The sequence below is a fragment of the Nomascus leucogenys genome, chromosome 2 (genome assembly GCF_006542625.1).
Source record: "Nomascus leucogenys isolate Asia chromosome 2, Asia_NLE_v1, whole genome shotgun sequence".
Taxonomy (NCBI): Eukaryota; Metazoa; Chordata; class Mammalia; order Primates; family Hylobatidae; genus Nomascus; species Nomascus leucogenys.
This window is the reverse complement of record NC_044382.1, coordinates 118,553,583-118,571,101: the sequence shown is the minus strand read 5'-3', so window position 1 is coordinate 118,571,101 and position 17,519 is coordinate 118,553,583. Positions and strand designations below refer to the sequence as shown.

General features: G+C 35.1%; 1 protein-coding gene and 1 long non-coding RNA gene across 2 annotated transcripts in view; both read left to right on the top strand.

Moving 5' to 3' along the window:
• TMEM232 (transmembrane protein 232) overlaps nt 1-17,519 on the top strand; it is a gene marked incomplete at its 5' end in the record, with an annotated part of 254,920 nt that overhangs the window by 99,709 nt on the left and 137,692 nt on the right. The window lies entirely within an intron of this gene.
• Nucleotides 3,428-13,720, top strand: LOC115836365. The gene is made up of 3 exons (XR_004031398.1): nt 3,428-3,440; nt 11,237-11,240; nt 13,610-13,720. It is a non-coding gene; the product is annotated as an uncharacterized LOC115836365 (long non-coding RNA).

Genomic DNA, 17,519 nt, shown 5'->3' with positions numbered 1-17,519 from the left:
CCCACCTCTTGCATCAGCATGACTTGGATGTGAGACATGGAGTCAAAGGACATAATTTTGGAGCTTTAAAGTTTCATGACTGCCCTATTGGATTTCAGACTTGCATGGGGCCTGTGACCCCTTTGTTTTGGCCAATTTCCCCCATTTGGAATGGGTGTATTTACCCAATGCCTGTACCCCCATTGTATCTAGGAAGCAACTAAATTGATTTTGATTTTACAGGTTCATAGGTGGAAGAAACTTGCTTTGTTTTAGATGAGACTTTGGACTTGGACTTTTGAGTTAATGCTGGAACAAGATAAGACCTTGAGGGACTGTTGAAAGGATATGATTATATTTTGAAATGTGAGGGCATGAGATTTGGGAGGGGCCAAGGGTGGAATTATATGGTTTGTCTGTGTCCGCACCCAAATCTCATCTTGAATTTTATTGCCCATAATCTCCACATGTCCAGGGAGGGACCCAGTGGGAGGTAATTGAATCATGGTTATGGGTTTTGTTCCATGTTGTTCTTGTGATAATGAGTAAGTCTCACACGTTTTATAGAGGCCAGTTCCCCTGCACATGCTTTCTTGCCTGCCACCATAAAAGCCGTGCCTTTACTCCTTTTTCAACTTCTGCCATGATTGTGAGGCCTCTGCAGCCACGTGGAACTGTAAGCCCATTAAACCTCTATTTCTATATAAATTACCTAATCTCAGGTGTTTCTTCATAACCATAATATAGAAATAGGGTAATACAATAAATATTAGAAAGAAATTAATTCATCTATTTGTAAGCACTAGCCATTGTTTTGTGTGCTAGCAATACAGCTTTAGACAAGGATGTAAATATTATTTTAAATATAAAATTTGGATCAAGGAGACTGTCAATAAACTTGCAAATTAATGAATTAAAATATCAAATGGTATTATCCATACTATGAAGAAAACAAAACAGGACAAAGCTACTGGAATGGGATCAGCGAGAGTAGGGAGTGGATGCTTCACCTAGAGTGGTCAGAGAAGGGTTTCCAATGAGGCATTATTTGAAACGAGACCTAAATAATGAGAAGGAAGTATCCATAAAAAATATACTCTGGTAGAGAGTTTATGGATACAAAAATGTGTCCTGCAAAGGCTCTAAGAAAAGAATTAGTTTGGTGTGTTAAGAGAGCAAGAAGACCAACGTGTGCTGGCCTCTGGTAAGGAAAGCAAAGAGTGGTAAGAGAGGCAGGTGGGCAAGGAGAGTTGTTTTAAGATGGCAATAGTAGCACTTAAAGAGTGAGCTCTGGGAATAATTTTTTAAGTGTTTGTGAAAAATAAGAAAAAGTTTAAGTTGAAAGTACATTTAGAAAAATAAAAGCAGACTATAAAAAGCATAGAACTGATAAATCCTAAAATTGTTTCCTTGGGTAAAATAAAAATAATACATAAACTATTTTAGGCTAGCTAATATAATGGAAAAATGAGGGAAACTTTTATTAATCACAAAATCTAGAAGGGGAAAGGGAATGTGATTATAAGAAAGTAATTGGAAAATGATTATAAAAGGATCAATTTACAACTGTGTGCTAATATATGTGAAAATATAGTGCAATAAATGATTTTCTAAGAAAATATAAATGATGAAAATTGACTGTAGAAAGGATATAAAAATCTTAACAAACGAGATTTAGAGAAATTTGCAAGTGACCTACTAGATTTGTTCATATGAATATCAAGGACAAGACTAAGATATTCATTAGTATCGCTAATATTTAACATTGTTGTTGACACACTAACCTGTGCACTCATATTTAGCAGGTAACTGAATATATGTTGGGTCATAACTGGAGAATGTTTAAACCAAGTTTGTCATACCAAAGCAGTGGGTGAGAGTAGCTAAACACTTGGGAACAGAGAAAAAATAATTCAGTTTAAATTCCAACTCCACACAATCTCTTTATACAGATGGGACTTGGAACAAGTTATTCCTCAGCCTTAGTTTTCTTATTTTTGAAAACTGTATACCAAGGGATATTTCTAATGCTCACAGACAGGGATAGTAACTGAAAATCACATAAGAGACGGGAAAGCTGAGTGATTTTGAGAGCACAGAACCTAAAGCAAAGGTTGCCTGGGTTCAAATGGCTGTTCTACCACAGAGTATCTAAGTGACCTTGGGCATATTTTTACCTCAGTTTTCTTCTCTGAAAATGGGGCTAAGAATAGTATCTAATGCACAGGCTTGTTATGATGACTAAATGAATTCATGTTATAAAACATTTAAAGTTTTTGGTAAATAAAATATACTGAGATAAAAGTTATTTGTTATACTCTAAGTTATATTACTTCTCAATATCTCTAGAGATTATGATTTATTATTGTGCTGTTAGAACTATAAGAGGAGAACATTTGCTTTTAATAGAAAAAATTCAACAGCAAACGTTGATGAATTTCAGATGAAGAAAGTGAAAATAACTTAGCAAAATATTTGGAGGAAGTGGAGGATGAGTAAGCTATGAAGTAAACCGATGAAATTCTTTTATTGTGGTGGTTTCTTACAGGTGTGCTAACTGAGGCAAGCTACAAATCTTCATGAAACTATGAGATAGCAGGCTTGAAAAAAGTTTACAACATTGATGGAGTAGACATGGTTTAGGGATTTCACTAATGGCTTTATTTATCTGTTTCCAAAATAGGTGGGGAAAAATTGGGTTGGTATTTTCTCTTCAGGCAATGAGAATAGGTGGCCATCCTGATCTCTACAGGTCTAGCACTTGGCATTCCCCTGGCTAAGCAGCCTGAAGAGAAGAGTTGATATTTGGGAAGGGTAATTGTTCTGTTTTGGGTTTATGCCTTTTGGAGACATTTATGAGTATGCTGACCAAGCATTCCAATTTGCCCACATTAGCATGGGTTCATGCCTATTGTCCCAACTTTCTTACTAGTCGTAAATTAATTCCCTTTCAAAAGTTTCTCAATCTGGATGGCAAATTATTCATCTATCTTACTTTTAAGTTTTCCATTACACAGTAAGTTGCAAATCTGGACTTGCCAATACTAAACTCTTTTTGTTAAAGTTTAAATATATTTTAGAGCTTCTTGGTTTTTCTAGCTCTGATTGAATGAACATATATATTTTTCTTCATATTCAAAGAAAACCATTTTGAAATTGGCCATTCATTCTTCATAAAATACACATGATTTTTCCATTGATGCTTTATCCATATGGCATCCTATGATATTTCAAAGTGCCGACAAACGCTTTTTTTTCTTATGTCTTATTTTGAGGCAAGTTAATCTGTTTGTAATCTGGAAATACACACTTTTTTTCTGTCATTGAAAATTTCTGGTTATTTCTAGCTTTCACAGGTGCAATTATCCTAATATTCCTAATGTCCTGTTTTTAGATTATAATTATGGATACAAATTAATGTTAATAGGTAGGAAGGGCAATTAATAAATTTAATCTGTCCAGTTTATTATCAAAGCATATGATAGGCCATTACTGGCAACCCTAAGTATCTATACTCTGCATACTTCATGGAAAATAAAACCTTAAACTCTTTGCTTTTTAACCATAAGTACAATTTGGAATAATAATCCTTAAAGAGTATTATCTAAACACAAGAAGTTCATCATTTTCTCCATATATTTTATTTTTTTCTTGGAAAAAGACAATCACAGAGCTGCCCACTTGAATTATACTGTCTTGAATATCATGGACGTGCTTTTATACAACTGTGCTTCAGCTTTATCCTTGGTTTTGGATTAAGTGCCCCAAAATAAAAGAAAAACAAAGAAAATTAATATATTTATTTCAGTGATGGCCACTTTATCACCCAATATCCCCATTATTGGGATTTAGGAAATAAATCCTCTTTAGTCTTATGCACTCTATAAACCTTATTACTAATTTTGTATAAACTGTTTGTTGGACCTTACAAAAATTACAGGCTAATTTTTGAACAATTCTAACAGAAATAGAAAATGGCATATAGTCACCTCACCCAACCTTATTCTTTTCTTTTTGTTCTGTTTCCATGATTCTTTCAATTATTTGTATTACTCTCTAGTCTTATAACTATTTTTATATGCTACTGTCAAATCACAAATGGATTATACTGTAACAAAGTCAACTCAAATTTATCATTTCTATAATTAGAATTCTATTTATATGCTGTTTTCGGAGCCAATCATTGGATATAAGATATTCTTTTTTCTTCAAAATTTTAGTAAATATCTATAGGTAATTACATTTGAAATTCATAAGTCAATCAGACATAGCAAATATCTTTTAGATATTAGATACATATTAGATACTCATTACTTGAGTAGTCAGCGCTGAGAATTAACGAATAAACAAACCCATAACCATTACCTGTGCTAATTTGTTTTCAATGCTTAGAAGACATTTAAAGGGTGTTTTCATTTATTTTAAATATTAAATGAAGGGGGAAGTTAGCTTTTCTCACAGACAAATCGAAATCAGAAATTTCTAAAAGCAGTTACATTGATTTAGGCATAGTATATGTTTAAGAAATGTGTTTAATTTGCATTGAATACCTTAACTAAAACACACAGTTAACTCTATATCTATTTTATTTAAAAGTTAGCTAGAGATAGAGACATTTGGATTATTAAACAATAGACTATATGATTTATGGACATAAATGATAAAGTATTTAACCTAGTGACTTTGAAAAAATCACTTAATTTAGTTTGAATTTCCTGACTTAATATTAAGACACTACAGATATATAAAGTATAAAATTATGTAAAATTTTTCACCAGAATTAAAAAAATATATGAAATAAATATTTATTATTTACTGTGTCTGTTCAGCCTCGCTGAATTCTATGCAAGATGCAAAGAAGTGTAAAACATAACCTTTACACATAAGCCTTATTGTCTTAACCAGAAAGCACATTCTCCAGAAATAGACAAAGACTAATACAAAGAGGACATCATATGTGTGGCTAGCTGCATCAAAGTTCATGGCACTTAGTAGGAGCCCAGATAAACGTTTGATCCCTAACATTTTTTTAATATTAGTGGGAATGTATTATTGTCCTCTTCAAGTATTAAATAGTACTTGAGGGGGAAATTTAAATTCTAAGTTGGATAACATGATGCAAAGTGGCAGGGTCAAAGAGCATCTTGCAGATAAGAAAATGTCATGACCCATGCAGAAATAAGAACACTGTGAAAAGAACATTGTAGGTTGACTTGCCAAGTTGGGAAAATAGCTTGGATTAAGCATTCATGGGCATTAAATCTGGAAGGTTTGTTTGCATTACCAGGCTAACGTGATGGAGACTTAGGTGGTTTCATAGAAACAGAGATGCTAAGTGGAGGAGTTAGTTGTGGGCGAAAATTGTTGGTTCTAATTGAATTTTAATTGTTTGGTAATTTATGTTGGGTAAAACTTAAGTGTACGATTAACTGTAACTTTTTTTAATAATGAATTATTGCTTTGGAACTCATGGTATGTTGTTAGAGTAATTATTCCCAATTTATTCAATGCTCTCTACAACCACACGTTGCATCATTCTCTCCACACTCAAATTCTTGGCTTGACTATATTACTTGATTTAGATAATAGGCAATGGCAAATCTTATACAAGGAAATATTTTAAAAATATTTATACATTGGGGTCTTCCCTCTTTTATTCTCTTAGAACCCATTAACTGCCATGTCAATAAGTGCATTATCCAGCTGGAAGATGACAGACAATGTGGAACAGACACTCCATTTTAACTGATTTACTCCCATCTACAACTCAAGCCAGTCCCCAGCTGACCTAAACTCTGACCACAGACACAAAAATAAACTCAGCTCAGACCAGTAGAACCATTCTCTGTTCCCAGCTCAAATTGCTGACCTGGGGAACTATATGCTAAATAAGTGGTTGTGTTAAGCCTCTTAGTTTTTGGTGATATTTTTACATACAAAAGGGTTTTTGATAGAAAGCTGCATAAATGGGATTTCAGTCTGCTATATTCTTCAATATGAATATTGTTTCTTTCTTTTATATGTGTCATGTTTAAAAAGACACTTACGATTGCTAAGATTTGATATTTACTGTATGTCATCTGATAAACACTTTATGTGCATTAATTAATTCTCATAGAACCATATTATATATATACATATATATATATATATCCACACATATACACACACACACATTATGGTCTTGATTTTACAGATGAGGAAATTGAAACTTTAAATGAGAACAGTTTTTTTTTGTTTTTTTTTTGTGCAAGGTGAAGTAACTTGACTATGGATACATAGCTAGCTATCAACAGTGCTTGAGTTCAAACTCATATGTGCTACTTTGATGGCCAGTGCTCTTAAACATTCTTCCCAGTGAGTTACTCCCTGTATGAAATTCTTGAGTTATTTTAAGAAAATACAAAAGCAAAAAATGAATATTAATAAGGGTAACAAGAAGATAAAAAGGATTGTTAACATTTCTTACTACATAAATTTTATCTAATAATTTTGCTTCTGGCTTCATTATACTTCCTTACCACTTTTTCTTTGTTCCGATTCTTCATTTACATTTTATTCTGGTCTAGTACCTATGGCACTCTATAAGTTGTTTTATAATTTTAATAAAATGGTAAATACACATGCACAAATAAAATAATGGATGATTAAAGTTGGGATTATAACCAGCTATGAAAATATGAAAAGATTGGAAGGGCTAAATTATTTTTTCAGATTTATTGGCTGGAGTTGGGTAGCATAGAGCTCACCTGACTGTAGAGCTGGGCTCAGCATGGATTGCTGGACAGCCAGTCTCATTGGTATAATGTGAAAAAGTCATTGTGGTTTAAATTTGCGTGTTCTCAGTAATACAAATATAGTTGCGTATATTTTCACTTTTTATCCACCATTTAAATTTTCTCTTTAGTGAACTGCCAGCTCAAAAATTATTTTTTTTTCTCTTGGGTTTTCTCTTGGGTTTTCTATTTTATCAACTGTTTGGAGATCTTTGTAAATTCTGGATATAACTTCTTTCTTTAATGATTAGTCAACACTACTTTTGTTGCTATTGCTCAAATTGTTCCTGCTTTGGCCATTGGAAAAATTTTCAGTTTGTTCCTTGTGAACCTTTCACATTATCCTAATCATTGTGTTGATAGACATGTAGGATATATTCAATTTCAAGCTATTATGAATAATCATGCTATAAGCATTTTTGTAATATCTTCTGATGCAAATGTTTATGTATTTCTGGTTGACCCATATGAAATGGCTGATATTCAAATGGCTTTTGTTGTCCAAAACTGTAATTTCATATGGCTCAATCTAGTATTTGGGTATGGAAGAGGAGAATGACTGGATCATATGGAAGGTCTATATTCAACCTTAATAGATCATGCCAAATAGCTTTTTAAAGTATTTGAAAGTTCTAGTTGCTTCACAACTGTTATGTGTTGATTTGTGTAGCTCCCAAAAAGATATGTTATAGTCCTAATCCTACTATCTCAGAATGTGAATCATATTTGGAAATAGGGCCATTGTAGTTGTAGTTAGTTAAGACAAGGTCACGCTGGAGTAGATGGGCCCGTAATCCAATAAGATTGGTATCTTTATAAGAAGGCAATCATGTGAAAACAAAGACGCAGGGATAGAGCCATGTGGAGACAGAGGTAAAGACTGGAGTGATACATTTACAAGCCAAGAAATTTCAAGTATTGCCAGCCATGACTAGAAGCTAGAAGAGAGGCATGATTCTTCCTCAAAGCCCTCTGAAAGAACCAGCCTTACCGACACTTTCATTTCAGGCTCCTAACCTCAGAACTGTGACATGATAAACTTCTGTTCTTTAAGTCATATATTTTGTGGTACTTTGTTCTCACAACACCAGGAACTAATACATAATCCTTACCAAGACTGAAAAATTTTTAGCCTTTTTAATGTAGATATTCTGATGGATGTATGATAGCTTTCATTGTAGTTTTAATTTGCATTCACTTGTGACTAACAAAGCTGAGCATCCTTTTGTTTGCTTATTTTGATTTCCTTAAGGGTTTAACTGTGGTATATGTTTGGTCTCATTAACTGGTTTTGTTTCTGAATTATTTCGGGTAGCCAAAGTGCAGATCAGCAATTGTGGGCTGCATGTTTTAACCCTAGGTAGCTGGGACCGTGCCCATGCCTTTGTTCTCCAGCTACTTAAAGTTGGGTACCTGCTGTGTTGGAGTGGCCAAGGTGTTTCTGGTCTGGTCTGCTGGCAACATCATTCTGATGATATTTTGATATTCTCTTGTATAAATTGCCTGCTAGAAATTTTGTCCCATTTTTAATTGGAATTTTTTACTTTTTAATTTGTGGGAATTTATATATATAAAATAAACCAGCTCTTTGTTGGTTTTAAAATATTTTCTTCTACTTTTTAGTTGCTTTTCATGCTATTAATAATTTAATTTCATGAAGAGAGCTTTAAAATTGTAATGCCATTCATTTTATCAAATTTATCCCTTATTATTAGGGTTTACTTGTATACTATTTAAGAACTATTTTCCTACCCCATGGTCAGAAAGATATCTTTCTATATTATCTGCTGGGAAAAATGGTTAAGATTAGGATTAGGTTTACAGTTCATCTGAAATTGATTTTTTTCTGTAATGCAAAGTAAAATTCTATATATTTTTTTCTTTGTGATTATCCAATTGACCCAGAAAAGTCTGAAAAGGGGAAGAGCCACAATGGCTGACTAGATGTAGCTAGGAAGACCTTCTTTCACCATTAAGTTACTAGACCATTAAGAAGGTTTGCCTAACTCTGAGCAGATCCCTGGAAGATCTAAGAGTGCACAGAGGAAGAATGCAGACCTTGAGCAGCTGGGAGGAAGCTGGGAACCCTGCAGGGGATTGCCAAGAAACAGGACTCATTCCTGGCCCCAGACGGCCCCTAGAGGTGGGGTGAGTTAAACAGGCATGGGATAGCCCACTCTTGCCATGGACCTATAGAATCCTAACTGCAGGAGACCCCATAATCCTCATGGACATTTGAGCTGGCAGAGATAATTGCTTGGACAGTTGGAAGGGATTTGGCAGTGGATTAGGTGTGGGAATGGCTGTAGTGGAAAATGGCCAGGGATGCCCATCCTCCAAAGTTTAGCATACTTCTCTAGGTGTCTTTGGCCTTTATTGACTGTTGGACTTGTACAGAACAGGGCTATCTTACCTGTGGGATGAGGCTAGTCTTATCTGAGCACCCCCTTGTCTGCTGGCCTCTCCCCAGGTCCCTGGCTTACTACACTCACTTGCAGTGCAGCTTCAGATGTTCAACTGAGGTGCTTCCCTGAGGGCACCACCGTAGCTCCTTTGCCTGAAGATCCTGCCTAATAATTGGAGAGTTCTGCAGATGGGCTTCCAGTAACACCCACTTACAGCCTTCCCCTACTGCTCTGCTGGTTATGCTCTCACCTACAGCTTTTCCCTACTGATTTTCTGGCATGCGCACTGCCACACAACCATTGGTGCACATGTACATGTACAGACCTTGCCATATCACTGCCCTGATGCTACTGGTACATGAGAGTGGGGCCCACTGCTACCACCCCAATGAAGCACTTCTGCTGGCATCCCCCATCAGAATGATGTTGCCAGCAGACCAGACCAGAAACACCTTGGCCACTCCAACACAGCAGGTACCCAACTTTAAGTAGCTAGAGAACAAAGGCATGGGCACGGTCCCAGCTACCTAGGGTTAAAGCATGCAGCCCACAATTGCTGATCTGCACTTTGGCTACCCGAAATAATTCAGAAACAAAACCAGTTAATGAGACCGAACATACACCACAGTTAAACCCTTAAGGAAATCAAAATATAAAAGCAAAAGCCTATCCAAAGCACAGCAACTTCAAAGATTAAAGAAACATCACGCCACATAAATAAGAAAGAATGAGTACAAGAACTCTGGCAACTCAAAAAGCCAGAGTGTCTTTGATATAGTTTGGATCTATGTCGTCACCTGAGTCTCATGTTCAGTTGTAATCCTCAGGGCTAGATATGGGGCCTGGGGGTAGGTGATTGGATAATGGAAGAGATTTCTAATAATTTAACACCATCCCCCTAGTATTGTTCTTGTGACAGAGTTCTTACAAGATCTGGTTGTTGAAAAGTGTGTAGAACCTCCCCTCTTTCTCTCTTCCTCCTTCTCCAGCCATGTAAGATATGCCGCTTCCCCTTTCCATTCCACCATGATTGTGAATTGCCTGAAGCCTCCCAAGAAGCCAAGCAGAAGTTGCTATGCTTCCTGTATAGCCTGCTTAACCATGAGCCGCTTGAACCTCTTTTCCTTATAAATTATCCAGCTCAGTTATTTCTTTATAGCAGTATGAGAATGGATCAACTTTAGTCTTCTTACCTCCAAATTACCACACTAGCTCTATGGCAATGGTTCTTAACCAGACTAAAATGGCTGGAATGTCAAAGATAGAACTCAGTATCTGAATGGCCAAGGAGATCAACAAGATTCAGGAGAAAGTTGAAATCCTATCTAAGAAATCTAAGGAATTCAGTAAAATGATATATGAGCTGAAAGAGGAAATGGCCATTTTAAGAAAGAACAAAACTGATCTGATAGAGCTGAGAAACTCATTAGAAAAATTTCATAACATAATCAGAAATATTAACAGCAAAACAGATCAAGCTGAGAAAAGAATCTTGGAGCTCAAAGACGAGTTCTTCAAATCAACTCAGTCAGACAAAAATATATAAAAGAGAATAAAAAGAATGAACGAAACCTCCAAGAAATATGGAATTATATAAAGAGAACAAACTTACGACTTTTGGCATCCCTGAAAGAGCGGGAGACAAACAAACAACTTGGAAAACATATTTGAAGATATCGCCAATGAAAAGTTCCTTAACCTCACTGGAGAGGATGATATTCAAATTCAGAGCAACTATGTGAGATGCTATACAAGATAACCATCATCAAGACTCATAGTTATCAGATTCTCCAAGATCAATGTGAAAGAAAAAATGTTAAAGGCAGCAAGAAAGAAGAGTCAGGTCACTTACAAAGGGAACCTCATCAGGCTAAGAGCAGACCTTTCAGCAGAAACCCTACAAGCCAGAAGAAATTGGGGACCTATATTCTGCATCCTAAAATAAACAAAATTCCGTCGGGCTTGTAATCCCAGCACTTTGGGAGGCTGAGGTGGGTGGATCACCTGAGCTTGAGTTCAAGACCAGCCTGGGCAACAATGTAAAACTCTGTCTCTACTCCAAATACAAAACATTAGCTGGGTGTGGTGGTGCATGCCTGTGGTCTGAACTACTCAGGAGGCTATGGTGGGAGGATTGCTTGATTCTGGGAGGCAGAGGTTGCAGTGAGCCAAGATTATGCTACTGCACTCCAGCCTGAGTGACAGATTGGGATGCCCTCCTGAAAGAAAGAAAGAAGGAAAGAAAGGAAGGAAAGAAAGGGAAGGGAAGGAAGGAAGGAAGGGAAGGGAAGGGGAAGGAAGGAAGGAAGGAAGGAAGGAAGGAGGGAGGGAGGGAGGGAGGGAAGGAAGGAAGGAAGGATGGAAGGAAGGAAGGAAGGAAGAGAAGGAAGGGAAGGAAGGAAATTCCAACCAAGAGTTTCATATCTAACCAAACTAATCTTCGTAAGTGAAGGAGAAATAAAATCATTTTCAGACAAGTGAATACTAAGGGAATTTGTTGCCTCCAGACCTGCCTTACAAGAAGTCCTTAAGGGAATGCTAAACGTGGAAATGAAAGACTGTCTGGGCACTACAAAAATGCACTTAAGTACTTAGACCATTTACGCCATAAAGCAACAACACAATCAAGACTACACAACAACTGGCTAACAACACAGTGACAGGATCAAATCCACACATATCAATATCAACCTTGAATTTAAATGGACTAACTACCCCACTTAAAAAATACAAAGTGGCAGGTTGGATAAAGAAGAAAGACCAACTGTATGCTGTCTTCAAGAGACTGATCTCACATGTAAGGATACCTATAGGTTCAAAGTGAAAGGATGGAGGAAGGCCTATCAAGCAAATGGAAAATAAAAAGAGCAGGGGTTGCTATTCTCATTTCAGGCAAAACAGATTTTAAACCAACACTGATAAAAAGGAAAAGAAGGGCATTACGTAATTATAAAGGGATCAATTCAACAGGAAGACAACTATTCTAAATACCTATTTATCCAACACTCATGCACCCAGATTCGTAAAACAAGTTCTTAAAGACCTACAAAAGACTTAGATAACCACATAATAATAGTGAGAGACTTCAACACTCCACTGAGAGAGAGATCATCGAGGCAGAAAACTAATAAAAATATGCAGGACCTAAACTTGACGCTTTACCAAAAGGACCTAACAGAAATCTACAGAGCACTCCATCAAACAACACCAGAATATACATTCTTCTTATCTGCATATTGCACGTACTCTAAAATAGACAAGATGCTTGGCCATAAAGCAATTCTCACCAAATTAAAGAAAAAATACAAAATCATACCAATTATACTCTTGGACAATAAAAATGGATATCAATACCAAGAAAATCTCTCAAAACCATACAATTACATGTAAATAAAGCAACTTGCTCCTAAATGATTTTTGGGTGAACAATGAAATTAAAGCAGATATCAATAAATTTTTCAAAACTTATGAAAACAAAGATACAACATACCAGAATCTCTAGAACATAGCTAAAGCAGTGTTAACAGGGAAGTTTATAGCACTAAACACCCACATGAAAATGTTTAAAAGATCTCAAATTAACAAGCTAACATCACACCTAGAGGAACTAGAAAAACAAGAGCAAACCAACCTTAAAGCTAGTAGAATAAAATAACCAAATAAGAGCTGAACTGAAAGAAATGAAGATGCAAGCCCTCCCCAAATAAAACCCCAAAAATCCATACAAATGATCAATAAAAGCTCTATGCTCACAAACTGGAAAACCTAGAAGGAATAGATAAATTCCTGGAAACACACAACCTCCCAAGGTTGAACCAGGAAGAAATCAAAACCCTACAGAGACCAATAATAAGTTCTAAAGTTGAATCAGTAATAAATAACCTAACAACTATAAAAAGGCATAGACCAGATGGATTCACAGCCTAGTTATATCGGATGTATAAAGAAGAGCAGGTATCAATCATATTGAAACTATTCCAAAAAATTGAGGAGGAAGTACTCCTCTTTACCTCATTCTGTGAGGCCAGCATCATTCTGATACAAAAACCTGGCAAAAACAAACAGAAAAAGAAAACCTCAGTGCAATATCCCTGATAAACTTTGACCCAAAGTCTTCAACAAAATACAATCCTAGCACATCAAAAAGATAACACAGTATGATCAAGTAGGTTTTTGTATTAGTGAGGGTTCTCTAGAAGGAAGACCTAATGGAATAGATATATATGTATCTAAAAGGCAGTTTATTAAGTATTAACTTACATGATCACAAGGTCCCACAACACGCCACCTGTAGGCTGAGGAACAAGGAGAGCCAGTCCAAGTTCCAAAACTGAAGAACTTGGAATAGCAGGGGGTCGGGGGCCGAAAGCATCCAGCATGGGAGAAAGATGTAGTCTGGGAGTCTAGGCCAGTCTCTCTTTTCAATTTTTCTGCCTGCTTATATTTTAGCCATGTTGGCAGCTGATTGGATTGTGCTCACCCAGATTAAGGGTGGGTCTGCCTTTCTCAGCCCACTGACTCAAATGTTAATCTCCTTTGGCAACACCCTCACAGACACACCCAGGATCAATACTTTGTATCCTTCAATCCAATCAAGTTGACACTCAGTATTAACTATCACAGCTTTATTTCTGGTATGCAAGGTTGATTCAACATATGCAAAACAAATGTGATTCATCACATAAACAGAACTAAAAACAAAAACCACATTATCATCTTAATAGATGCAGAAAAGACATTCAATAAAATTCAACATCTCTTCATGTTAGGAATACTCAACAAACAAGAAATTGAAGCACATACCTCAAAGTAAGAGTCATCTATGACAAACCCACAGCTAACATTATATTGAACAATTTACCTGAAAGCATTCTCCTAGAGAAACAAAACAAGACAAGGATGCCCACTGTCACTACTGCTATGCAACATCATACTGGAAGTCCTGACCAGAGCAATCAGGCAAGACATGAAATAAAGCCATCCAAACAGGAAGAGAAAAAGTTAAATTACTTATCTTATAAGATGATATGACTCTATATCTAGAAAACCTCATAGTCTATTTCCAAGGACTTTTAGATCTCATAAAGTACTTCAACAAAGTTTCAGGATACAAAATCAGTGTACAAAAATCACTAGCATTCCTAAACACCACTAATATCCAAGCTAAAAGACAAATGAGGATGCAATACCATTCACAATAGTCACAAAAAGAATAAAATGAAAAGGAATACAGCTCAACAGGGAAAAAAAAAGATATCTACAGCAAGAATTTCTAAAGACTGCTGAAAGAAATCAGAAATGAGATGAATGGCAAAGCATTTCACACTCATGGATACATGAATCAATAATGTTTAAATGGCCATACTGCCCAAAGCAATATGCATATTGAATGTTATTCCTATTGAACCACCAATATTTTTTCACAGAATTAGAAAAAAAAAAATTATAAAATTCGTATGGAACCATAAAAGACCCAGAATAGCCAAAGCAATGCTAATGAAAACAAAGCCAGAGGGATTACACTACCCAACTACAAACTATAATACAAGGCTACAGTAACCAAAACAGCATGGTACTGGTACAAAAACAGACACATAGACCAATGGAACAAGATAGAGAACCTTGAAATAAAACTGCATACCTACAACCATCTGATCTTTGATAAAGTTGACAATAACAATGAGGAAGGGGTTCCCTATTCAATAAGTGGTGCTGGGATAACTGACTAGCTATATGCAGAAGACTGAAACTGGACCCCTTCCTTATACCATACACAAAAATTAACTGAAGATTAATTAGAGACTTAAATGTGAGACCAAAAACTATAAAAACCCTAGAAGAAAGCCTAGGGAATACCATTCTGGACATAGGCTCTGGCAAAGATTTATGCATGAACAGGTTTTCATTCTCTTAATTATGTTTAATGATAAATTATATATTTGCAGATATACATTAAGTGTATGAAGATTTAAAATAGAGGTTTCATATTTCTCTTGAATATGAATATATAAGCTTGAATAAGCTTGAGTCCTTATTATTATGAAATTTTCCTTATTATTTCTACCAATGCTTCTTATATTAAAGCCTGATCTTTTTCATATTAGTATATGTACATTAGCTGCCTATGGATTAACATTTCCATGAAAAGTATTTTTTTCATTGTTTGATCTTAAACTTTTTGTGTCTTTATATAAGGTATGTTTCTTTTAAGCATGATATTTTTAACCACAGTAGTTGAAAGACAATCTTCACCTTTTACTTGTATATTTACATGTAATGTAATTTTTGATACATATTATGTTTTATTATTTAACCAACGTATTATATTTTATCTCAGGCATTTTTCAGAAAGCCTTATTTTCTTGTATTAATCAAATATTTTTATCATTGTATTTTTTTCTCTATCAGTTTGTTAGTAATATGTTACTCTAAATACATATTGTGGCTATTTTCGGAATTGCAGTATGCCTCCTTAATTTATTAGAGGCTAACCTAAATTATTACTTTTACCACTTACTTGAAAATTCTAGAACTTTAGAACATTTATTGTTTTATGCATTTTAATTCTGCTTGTATTTTTACTACTCTAAACATTATTATTGTTTTAGACAGGTCAAAATATATTTTGTTATCTTATTCTTCATTTCTTTCTGCATTTTTATGCCACTATGTATATTCAGTTTCCTTCTATGTGATGAACTTAATTCAGTACTTTCATTTTTTAATCTGTGCAGGTAGCCTGGCCATTAAATTTTTCGTTTTTGGTTTGCTGAAAAAATTGTGTTTATTTCTATATGCATACTTATGCATATAGAATTCTAGGTTGACATATTTTTAGAATTTATAAATGTAAATGGCTTCTGTCATTTCTGTTGAGAAATCAATTGTCAGCCCAATAGTTCTTCATTTTAAATTACTGTATTTTTTCATTTCTCTGGTTTTAGGATTTCTCTATTGGGCTTTTAGAAAGGTTAATAAGATAAATCCGATGTAGTTCCCCTTGTATTTTTTTTGCTCAACATTTGCAGGGTATGTGAATACTGTGGGTTGATATTTTTTCATCAGTTCTGGAAACTTCTTTGCAATGAAGTTTTCAACTACTTCTACTCCATTGTCTCTTATTTTCTCTGAGATTTCTATTACAAAAATGTTAGACGTGGCCTGGCACAGTGGCTCACGCCTGTAATCCCAGCACTTTGGGAGGCCGAGGTGGGTGGATTACGAGGTCAGGAGCTCAAGACCAGCCTGGCCAAGATGGTGAAACCCTGTTTCTATTAAAAAAAAAAAAAATTAGCCAGGTGCAGTGACAGGCTCCTGTAATCCCAGGTACTGGGAAGCTGAGGCAAGTGAATCGCTTGAACTCGGAGGGTGGAGGTTGCAGTGAGCCAAGATTGGGCCACTGCACTCCAGCCTGGCCAACAGAGTGAGACTCCATATCAAAAAAAAAAAAAAAAAAAAAAAAAAAAAAAAACTTTACACTCTGTCTTTTGTCTTAAAAAGCACATTTCACTGAGTAAGTGTTCAAGGCTTATTCATATTCTAGATTAGGGGTTGGCAAGCTTTTTCTTAAAAGGCAAAATAGTAAATGTTTTAGGCATTGTGGGCTCAGAGGCAAAATCCAAGTTATTATGTTGGTACTTTTAAAATCATTTAAAGTGTAACCATTTATAAATGTAAAAGTCATTCTTAGGTCTTAGGCTGTGAAAAAAAAAATGGCTGGATTTGGCCTGTGGGTGGTAGTTTGCCAAACCCTGTTCCAGATTTTCTTTTTTTTTTTTGTATTGTAACATTTCCATATATATTTTAAAATCAACTTGTCAAGTTCCATTTTTTAAAAAGCAAGTCCACTTGGATTTTTATTGGATTTTCATTGAATCTAGAGAGCTATTTGTTGGTAATTGATACATATCATTATAATATATAATAGGTAATTCATGGATATTTACATCCTGCCACTTTTTTAGGTGTTTCCCAATTTCTATCAATAATGTTTTGTATATTTCTAGCTGTTTGATGTATCTATTTTATTGTAAAATATATATCATATGCTTATAAATATATGCATATATAGAATTTGTACTGGTTTATATAAACATAATTTAGTTTTGTGTGTTAATGTTTTACCCACCAATCTTATTAAATTGTTTTTATAGTTCAAAAGTTTATTTTTTACATAAAAATTCATGTTTTTTTGCAAGCATCATAAACTTTTTTACATTTTCTTATCTTATTTTACTGTTTAGTCACTTTTAGTACAGGACTGAATGATGATGCTGGACATGTATGTTTTACATGAGTCTCACAAGGAACAGCTTTCAACATTTTCACATTGCCTTTTTTTTAGAAATACCTCCCATAA